The 9,695-nt window shown below is 50.1% G+C and overlaps 1 long non-coding RNA gene across 1 annotated transcript; it reads left to right on the forward strand.

Annotated features, from left to right (window-relative positions):
* The first annotated feature begins 6,161 nt into the window (after window positions 1-6,161).
* On the forward strand, window positions 6,162-9,257 carry LOC122461903. The gene is made up of 2 exons (XR_006284151.1): window positions 6,162-6,248; window positions 9,155-9,257. It is a non-coding gene; the product is annotated as an uncharacterized LOC122461903 (long non-coding RNA).
* The last annotated feature ends 438 nt before the right edge of the window (window positions 9,258-9,695 follow it).

Here is a 9,695-nt window from a genome sequence, read left to right on the forward strand (position 1 = left end):
CTACGTCTTCGCTCGACAAGGTCTCCAGGTTTGCTCAGCCCTGGTCTGGGTTCTAACTGGAAAGCCCTGGCTCTAGCACTAGCAGACATCCTGAGGTGTCTTTGTCTTGGGGATGGAGGGAGGAGCTGAGGCCCCTTTTCTATGCTCCACTGCACCTGAGTCCCAGGACTGCCCTCTCTCCTCAGATCAGTGGGTCCCACAGTTGGCCACGGTGGGCACCAGTGTCTCAAACTCCAGCCAATACTGTGTTTTGACCCGCAGGCTTCTAGGCAAACATGTAGGGTTGGTTGGGTGCACGATGGGTTTTTTTTCCCCTTCCCCTGAGGCATTGGGTCCCTGCTGCAGGCGGGATGCCAGGTGACATGAAGCAGTAAGGTACTGGTGCATCACAAACCCTGTGTCCCCATATGGCTGGGGTTTCATTTCACCACGAGTGGCTGTCATGTATCTCTTTAAATAAGGAGACTTGCAGAGTCATTGGGTAAAAGTACAGGAAAATGAACCAGCCGCTCATCAACCTTTAATGGGGGTTGCAATTTAGCCACAGGTGCTAATGTGTTTTCACAAGCACTTGCTTTCAAACAGCTACATGGAGAGTAGCAGCATGAGCTCCCCTCCTGCTTCAAGCACTGACGAAGCACTGTGATGGCTAAGCGCACAGCCAGCTGTCAGAAATCAGGAGATTGGCATAAAAATCTTGAGATTTAAAAAAATAATTTTGGGTAATTTTCTTTGCCTTCTGGTTTTTGAGCCTTGAAAGTGCCTCAGGTCACATTTCCCAGCTTGGCTTCACAATCACGAGAGATAAAATTTGTTTTTGTTTTTTTTAAAGAATGAAAGCTGAGATTCTTGGATAATCCCATGATTGCAGGAGCGTTAAGCTAAAGACTAACTAGTGTGAGAATCGCGATGCAAGCATGAGGGTTGGCAGCACTGAACTTGCTACATCCCCCTGATGTGGAAAAAGTGTTTGTATGTTGGACTAGACTCTGCGTAAAGGCTGCCCCAGTGTGGCTCCACCACGCATTGGGAGATGGTTCTGGCATAGCCCTCCGGCACATACTAGCATGGCCAGATGGCTTCTGCGCAGACGTAAATGGTGCAGTTGGGGCGTATTCTTGGAACAGTTGCAGGGCTAATAGTTTAACCATTGCCCTGCAGTGATGACAGCTCAGGTGCACGAGCAATGAGGCTGAGACTGAGACGGAACCAGCGAGCTCACTGTCATGGCACCAAGTGAGTGAAAGGAGAAAAAGTAAATGGCCTAAATGGTGACAATCATATTAGAATATTAAAATCTTTCAGATTTAATAACCCTGGACAGGCCCAATCACCCCAGGAGAGGCATCAGAGTTTGGAAAGAGGCTTCTTTTCAAACCTGTTTCCCTGAATATTGGCTCGGTGGACAGCCATACTGCAGGGTATGGCCTTCCTTCCCTCCATGGACAGTGTACATGGGTTGGTGGGGGGCAGGGAGGAGAGAGCTAAGTGTTTCCTCCATGACCACAAGATGGCTCCCTGGCTCTTTGCAAACCAGGCCACAGATACCCTTAATTCTTGCCTGGTGTTGCAAGAGGGCTCCTGCCCCTGCTCTGGGGAAAGCCCCACTCTGGGGAAAGGTTTCAGAGTAGCAGCCGTGTTAGTCTGTATCCGCAAAAAGAAAAGCTTAAGCTTTCGTGAGCTATTGCAGCTGATGACGTGAGCTGTAGCTCACGGAAGCTTATGCTCAAATAAATTTGTTAGTCTCTAAGGTGCCACAAGTATTCCTTTTCTTTTTACTCTGGGGAAAGCCACCTTCCCCCGAAGCAGCATCTCTGGGGCTGCCTGGCTCATGGCTGACTTGCTCTGTAGCCCCAGCAAGCCGACCTAGAGCCTGGGCCTGCTGAGCGCTGTCACCAAGCATTATTATTGTTAATAATGATGAGCTGCAATTTTGCTCTCAAGAAGCAGAAGGGAAAAGTGGGCTCCTGTGAAGATGTACACTATTAGTTGCCATGGCAACGCAGCAGTGGGTGTTAAGGTGGGTGATAAGGATAAGGTGGTTATGGACTAATTGCTGCTTGATGAGGGCTGATTAAACACACGGCTGAGTGGCAGGAGAATTAGCAGGTGACAGAGGCACCTTGTCCAGTCTGTCACATCACCTTCATCGGGATCATTGGAACCTTGTCAGCTCGCCTGACACTGCACTCAGGTTTGGGCTGTATTTTAAAGCAATTAAAGTCATCTGAGTAGGGCATGGCAGGGTCCTTTGGGGAGTGGGGTGACACCACTGCTGGAGGAGGCAAGTCGAATGGAAACTGCAAGCCCTCCCTCCCCCACCCTGAGTCCCGGCTTTGGGCATGTGCAAACATGGCCTCTTTTCTCTCCCATGCTCCATGCACACACTTGCTGACCCTTGGCAATGTCAGTCTCCGACAGCTAGAGGCTTGGCATTAGACTCAGGAACTCCCACTGGATCATGATTAGGGGTTTGCCCAAGACTCCTAGCTAAACTTTCCCCCTCCTCCACCCTTGTTGTGCTTTGCAGTGGTAGATAGCTTCCCTCCGCCCCAAAAATGGTTGCCAGCCAGTGGGGTGTGTGCATGAGTGTATACCTTCTGGGATGTGGTAGGACTGAAAGGAGCTAAAAAATGAATATACTTGGGACAAATTGATGGCCGCAGAAGGAATTTCCTGTTTGTCGGGGTGTTGCACGTTCAGATCTAAAACACAAATCCTCCTGCTCCAAGCACACAGGCCCCATTACTGAAGCTAAAGAAGAATCTCCATCAGGTGTTAGCAGTAGCTGGCCTAAGATGAACAATAGCGCAGTTCTGAAGCCATCCAGTAGAGGCCAGTGCTGTCTCGGTAGCCTTATGTCCTGGTGTAAAGCAGGTAAAGTAAAAAGCAGCCCCACTTGCAACAGCTGTAGGTCCATTGGCTTCACCAGTAGCTTCCACTCAGCGCCGAATTCAATCCATTATCAATATAGTTTGGTTAAATAACCTGTGGTGCACCCTCCAGCCTCACCAATGCTCCCCACCATTCCCTTCATTAAACACTAGATCAGTGATTCTCAACCAGGGGTACACGTACCCCTGGGGGTACACAGAGGTCTTCCAGGGGGTATATCAACTCATCTAGAGATTTGCCTAGTTTTACAACAGGCTACATAAAAAGCACTAGCAACATCCGTACAAACTAAAATTTCATACAGATAGTAACTTGTGTATACTGCTCTGAATACTATATGCTGAAATGCAAGTATAATATTTATATGCCAATTGATTTTTATAATTATATGGTAAAAATGGGGAAGTTAGCAATTTTTCAGTGTAATCCCGTGATTGCAGTGTGCTCTGACACTTTTGTATTTTTAGGTCTGATTTTGTAAGCAAGTAGTTTTTAAGTGAGGTGTAACTTGGGGGTATGCAAATCAGACTCCTGAAATGGGTGCAGTAGTCTGGAAAGGTTGAGACCCACTGCACTAGACAGCTCCCCTGCCCTTAGAAGTGCCACCCACCTATACAGCCAGCTGGGAAAGGTCAGCTATTGTGATGGTTTGGGAAAGTGGCTGTGCAATTTATCAGAGGGGTCGCTGTGTTAGTCTGTATCCACAAAAACAATGAGGAGTCTGATGGCACCTTAAAGACTAACAGATTTATTTGGGCATAAACTTTTGTGGGTAAAAAAACCACTTCTTCCCAACTAAATCTGCTAGTCTTTAAGGTGCCAGCGGACTCCTCATTGTTTTCATGCAAATTATGACTCTTAGGTACTTGTGTCAGGCTACAAACTCTATTTTGATTGTGCAGCCTTTTGTCTTCTCTTCGGTCTATTTGCCTCCATGTTGGTTTGAAATCCCAAAAGCTGGTGCCAAAAGAATAACAAAAGAGGGTCATTGGCTTAAAACGCTCGACCATTTACATGTAATTGCCCTGGACGATACTCTAGTGCCAACCCGGAGGACTGGTTTAGCAGTGAGGAGGGAACAATGGCAACGCGGTCACCTGGCAGGGTTTTCTGGTCACTTGGGGAGGCGGAACAAGACATCACCTGACCGGGGTGGGACGGGGAGCTAAAAGTTATAACTAGGGAGGAGCTGATTTAGCTGGGTCTTTGGTTATTTTTGTCTGTAGTTCAAAAGGAGAGAGAAGTAACCCAGCATAATAGGGGAGAAGCCTGCTTCAGGCAGGGGGTTAGGCCTGCTTTCCTGAGCCATCGGAAGTCCCTCGGGAAGGGTGAGCTAGTGGGAGTCACTCTGCAGTTAAGCTGTGTATTGTTTTGTAAATAATCTGAATGCTTGTGTTTTGATACGATATGATTAATTAAAAGAGCAATAATGTGGTATGTGTTAACTGCTTTGTGATGCCAGAGTGCCTCCAGGGAGCATTAAACTGGACCCAGAAGCTTTGCCCCTTTGGGGGTGATATGCTGGGCCAGGGTGTGTTTAAGCATGAGTAGACTGAAGGGTCAGTGGGTCAGTGCTGTATCCAAAGAAGCTAGGCCCTTGGAGGGCAGGTACCAGTTCTAAGGTCTGTGCCCTGATCATGCGCTGAGGGACCTCCAAGAGTGGGCAGTGGGCAGACTCCATTCAGGTCGTAGAGGCTTAAAACACCTGAGGATCCAGGGCCACAGAGACTTGAATTCCCTTCACACTAGCCTGGTGGGTTGCCAGCAGGGGGCACCCAATCAGAATAGTGACTGAGCCCACTTGTCATACTGGAAAGCAAGATGCTCCAAGCTGCACCCCAATACTCTTCCCCAAGCCTCCTGCTCTCACTGTGCATCAGATGACCACCCCCTCCCCCAGGATGTACCCATGCAAACTCATGCTGCTCTTCTGACGCAGTGCAGGCTGGCCTGGCTTTGCTCGCTGAGGCAATTGCTTTCCCGCCAAGCAACTGAGTCACTGTTTGGTGCAGGCATGTTCCAGAACTTTCTATGATACTGCACGGAGTGGTGGGTCTTCACCTGAACAGCTGCTGCCCATTTACCGGGCAGTCATGGAGCCTGTGCACTGCCTGGAGCAGGCCTGGGCTTGGGTTCTTGGTTATTTGTCTTATGGCACCTAAGGCGATGGGGGCCAGATGCATGACAGGGGCTCTGAGGTGCTCCCATAGTGCACATAATTTCCTAAGCCCTGGGAGCACATCTCAGGCCTATAATGCAAGGCAGGCAGGCCAGTGCCAGCTGGGCATAGGAGGGAGCAAGCACATGGCTTATTGCTGGTCTTCTTGTAAGTAGGCTGTGCACAACCTGGTGTGAGGAGTCCAGGGAGACTTCCCCATTCCACCACCACCCCGATGCCACAGTCTCTGGTGATGGCCATGACATGCCCGCTGCTGCCTCAAGTCCCTTCAGCAGGTTTTGGGTTCCCTCTGCCCAGACCCCTCACATCTTCTGTATGTCCGAACAAATGCCCATAACCAGGGGCCTAATTGTTGGGGACACTGGGCACGGCCACTAGGTAACTCGAGGGGATGGAAGACCACGAGTGTCGATGAAGCCCCGTCGCACTAGGCCCAAGTGTCCTTGGCCCCCCCACCCCACCTCCCACCCCCGCCTGGAGGCACTCGCAGCAGTTATGCTGAGGATCTGCAACAATATGTTACAGAGTCGGACTGCCTGAAACTAAACAAGGCCAAACAGGGCAGATATGGAAGAACAATGCTGAATAAAGCAGCTTTATATATGGTTTAACAGATGGTACAGAGAACAAGGGAACTAGCTGGTAACTGGATTGGCTGGCTATATGGATACTTAGGGCAGCTTGCTATTGGATAAGTATGCTGGAAAAAGGATGTATAAAAGCCTGTGTAACTTCCTGCTCTGTGTGCAGGATTTGAGATTCTATTCTCCCTGTACCTTCTTTGAAGCTTCAAATAAACTTTTCTGCTTCTCCACCCTGTTGTGATTATTGGGTGATGCACACCGGGCAGCGAACCCCTGCTGTTGCTCGCCTCTGGCACTGGGTGCCAGCAACAGCTTTTGGCATCCCTGGGTGGGCCACGAGGCTGCTATTTAGCCTTGCCCGGACCCCTCCTGGAGGTCGAGGATTGCGGCGAGAACCGACGCCCAGCGCGCATCGGTGAGTTCATTGGGGGCCTCGGAGGAGATGCGATTTGATCAACCCCGGAGGGCACAACGGTGCAGCGCACTCATATAGTGGAGAAGCAGCTGTGGGCGACGGTGAGGAACTGGTCCCTTGGACATAGGGGAGGAGCAGCTGCGGGCGATGGTGAGGAGCCGGTCCCTTGGATAAGGTAGGAACCTTTTGAAATCCAGATTGTATGCTCTGTTGGAACCTGGGGACGCCCAGAGTTACCCTGTAGGTATGGGACAGGGACAGAGCTCGGGGGTTAGGGCACAGTGTACGCCCCTAGAATGCATTCTAGCAAACTGGAAGGTATTTGGTGCGAATCTGATGACTAAGAGTCAATTAAAACAATTCTGTACGGTAGACTGGCCTCAATATCAACTAGAGGACCAGGAACGGTGGCCACTGGGAGGGTCAATCAATTATAATACAATCCTCCAATTAGTTTTGTTTTGTCAGTGAATGGGTAAATGGAATGAACATCTGTATGCACAAGCGTTTATGGCTTTAAGAGATAGAACAGAGCTGTAATTCTGCAGAGCTGTAATTTGACTCCGACTGGTTCGGTAGCAGCTAATGTTAGTCCCCAGATCCTCACCCCCACTGTAATGGCAGAGCCGGTGTCCCCTTCGGCCCCCACACCCCCACCTTATAAGGGTAGGATGCCTCGGGTTACAGAGATTGCCCCCTCAGTGGGACTCTATCCTTACTGAGACTGCTGTGGCTCGCCCAGGGGCAGACTGACGTCAGGCTACCGCTATGCAAGTTTACACCTATGTGCCATTCAATCCCATAGACCTAGCAGCTTGTAAAACACAGGCTGGGGAATTCTCCACGAACCCAAGCCGGTTTATTTCAGTCTTTGAGGGGTGCCTCAGTAGTCACAAGCCGGATTGGGACGACTGTAATATCCTCCTGAGAACCCTGAGGTCTGAGGTGGAGCAGGATCAGGTTACAGCTAAGGCAAGGGGAGCATCAGCTTTCAAGCGAAAGAAAGGAAGCTATATGCCAAGTTCCTACCCCAAGTAATCGTAAGCAGCTCAGGGCATTTCTGGGTATGGCAGACTTTTGCAGGATATGGATCCCAGAGTTTGGACTATGGGCTAAACCCCTGTACGACTGTGTAAAAGGAGCAGATCATGACCCCTTCTATTGGACCCCAGAAGCTGACAGGGCATTTAAAATCTTGAAAAGAAAGTTGATGGAAGCCCCAGCTCTGGGCCTGCCAGATCTCTCTAAGCCGTTTCAGTTGTATGTACATGAACGAAAGGGGGTGGCCCTAGGAGTGCTCACACAGCTGTTAGGAACATGGAGACGTCCAGTGGCTTATTTTTCTAAGCAACTGGATCAGGTTGCAAAGGGTTGGCCGGCATGTTTACGGGCGGTCGCACTACTGCCCTAGTGCTTGAGGAAGCTGAGAAGCTAACATTTGGAGGGGTTATGCAAATCTATACTCCCCATATGGTCCGAGCCTTATTGGATGCAAAGGGTGGGCTCTGGCTCACCCAGGCTCGGATTGCTCGGTATCAGGCTAAGCTGTTAAAGAACTCTGAAGTCACCTTACAGCCTTGTCCCTCCCTTAACCCAGCCACCCTCTTGCCAGAAACAGAGGAACAGAAACATGACTGTTTAGAGATCATAGATGCCCAGTACTCCAGCTGTCTGGATTTAAAGGATGTACCCCTCCCAAATGCAGATTATGAGTGGTACACTGATGGTAGCAGTAGTGTAATAGATGGGCAAAGGAGGTCGGGTTACGCTGTTGTGACCCTCCATGACACAGTGGAAGCTGAAGGTTTGCCTGCTGGGACCTCTGCCCAGCTGGCCAAACTAATAGCCCTACCCGTGCACCTGAACTGTCAAAAGGAAAGCGGATCAACATTTTTACTGATTCAAAGTATGCTTTTGGTGTGCTACATGCTCATGCTGGCCTATGGAAGCAAAGGGGAATGCTGACAGCCCAAGGCTCCCCAGTCAAGTACAGGCCCCAAATCCTCCGGCTCCTAGAAGCCGTACAACTTCCCTCGGAAGTGGCAGTTGTACACTGTAAAGCCCATCAAAGGGAAGATCAAGATGTGGCCAGAGGTACGCCTGGGGAGATAGAGAGGCTAAGCATGCTGCCATCCTGCCATGCCCTCAGACTGAGAATGCCCATATGCATGCCCTTATCCCATCAGTAGGGGAGCTTCCAACCCCTCAGTACTCTGAGGAGGAGAGACAGCTAACTGACAAGCTCGGTCTCCGGGAAAAGGAGGGATGGCTCCATTTCCCGGAAGGGAAGGTCCTCCTACCAAAGGGCCTGATCTGGCTGATGCTACAGAAACTATATCAAACCACTCATGCTGGCAGGGAAGCACTTATCCAACTAATGGGAAAATACTTTATCACTTCCGGACTCCGACCCCTGGCTGCCCAGGTACAAACGGACTGCTTAGTCTGCCAAAAGAATAACCCCCGACCGGGACTTCCTGTGCCATCAGCTGCCCTAAAACCCACTCCGGGCCCCGGACGAGTGTGGCAAATAGACTTTACTGAGTTTCCCCGGACCCAAGGGTTCAAATATCTCCTTGTCATAGTGGATCAGTTCAGCGGATGGCCAGAAGCCTTCCCATGCCGTAATTGCACTGCCAGAACAGTGGCCCTCAAGTTTGTTAAGGAGATCATTCCTTGCTTTGGACTCCCCCGGTGGATGGAATCTGACAACGGGACACACTTCACGTCAAAAATCATCCAAAGCATCTCAAATGCCTTACAGATCCCCTGGAAACTCCATACACCCTGGAGACCGCAAGCCAGTGGTGTAGTGGAGCATACCAATCAGACCCTTAAATGGCATCTCTCAAAAGTGAGCCAAGAAGCCTCACTGCGATGGCCTGATGCTTTGCCCCTCACCCTACTCCGTATCCACGTTCTCCCAAAGGGTAGATTAGGGCTTTGTCCCTTTAAAATTAAGTTTGGAAGGGCATGGCCTATGAATGGCACCCCAGTTCTGTCAGGGGAATGGGTGTTGGGTAATGGTTTTTTGTCACAGTATATGTGTTCCCTGTCTGCTGTCCTCTTGTCTCTTCACAGGTATATCAAGGATTCCCAGCCTCTCCCCTTTCAGTCTCCTGTCCACTCCTTATAGCCCGGCGACTCCGTGCTTGTTCGTACCTGGAAAGACGAGCCTCTCCAGGAAAAGTGGAAAGGACCCTATACCGTCCTGCTGATCTCCCATACAGCGGCAAAGATCGAGGGACACAAAAACTGGATCCATCGCTCTCGTCTGAAGGCAGTACCCGCCCCCTCGTCAGCAGAACAGTGGACCGTCCAACCTGCTGACTCCTCATCTAGTGACAATCTCAGGCTAAAGCTACTGTTTAAAAGACACAAATAGCGGGCACCTTAATGCCAAAATGGACCCACCCAGGTACTGAAGACCCTGGGTTGGGAAAACTCTGGTAATAATTAATTGGGTAACATTGTTATTCTCTGTATTGGTATTTCCAAACTGTGCATATCGGGAGCATAACTCCTTTGTTTCGCTTGCGCACCATGTTGCTACTTTAACAAACCAGACTGATTGCTGGGTATGTGCTCCATCTCCACTGTCCCCCAAAACAGGAATGCCCCT

This window comes from Chelonia mydas, chromosome 10 (genome assembly GCF_015237465.2).
Source record: "Chelonia mydas isolate rCheMyd1 chromosome 10, rCheMyd1.pri.v2, whole genome shotgun sequence".
NCBI classification, from domain to species: domain Eukaryota; kingdom Metazoa; phylum Chordata; order Testudines; family Cheloniidae; genus Chelonia; species Chelonia mydas.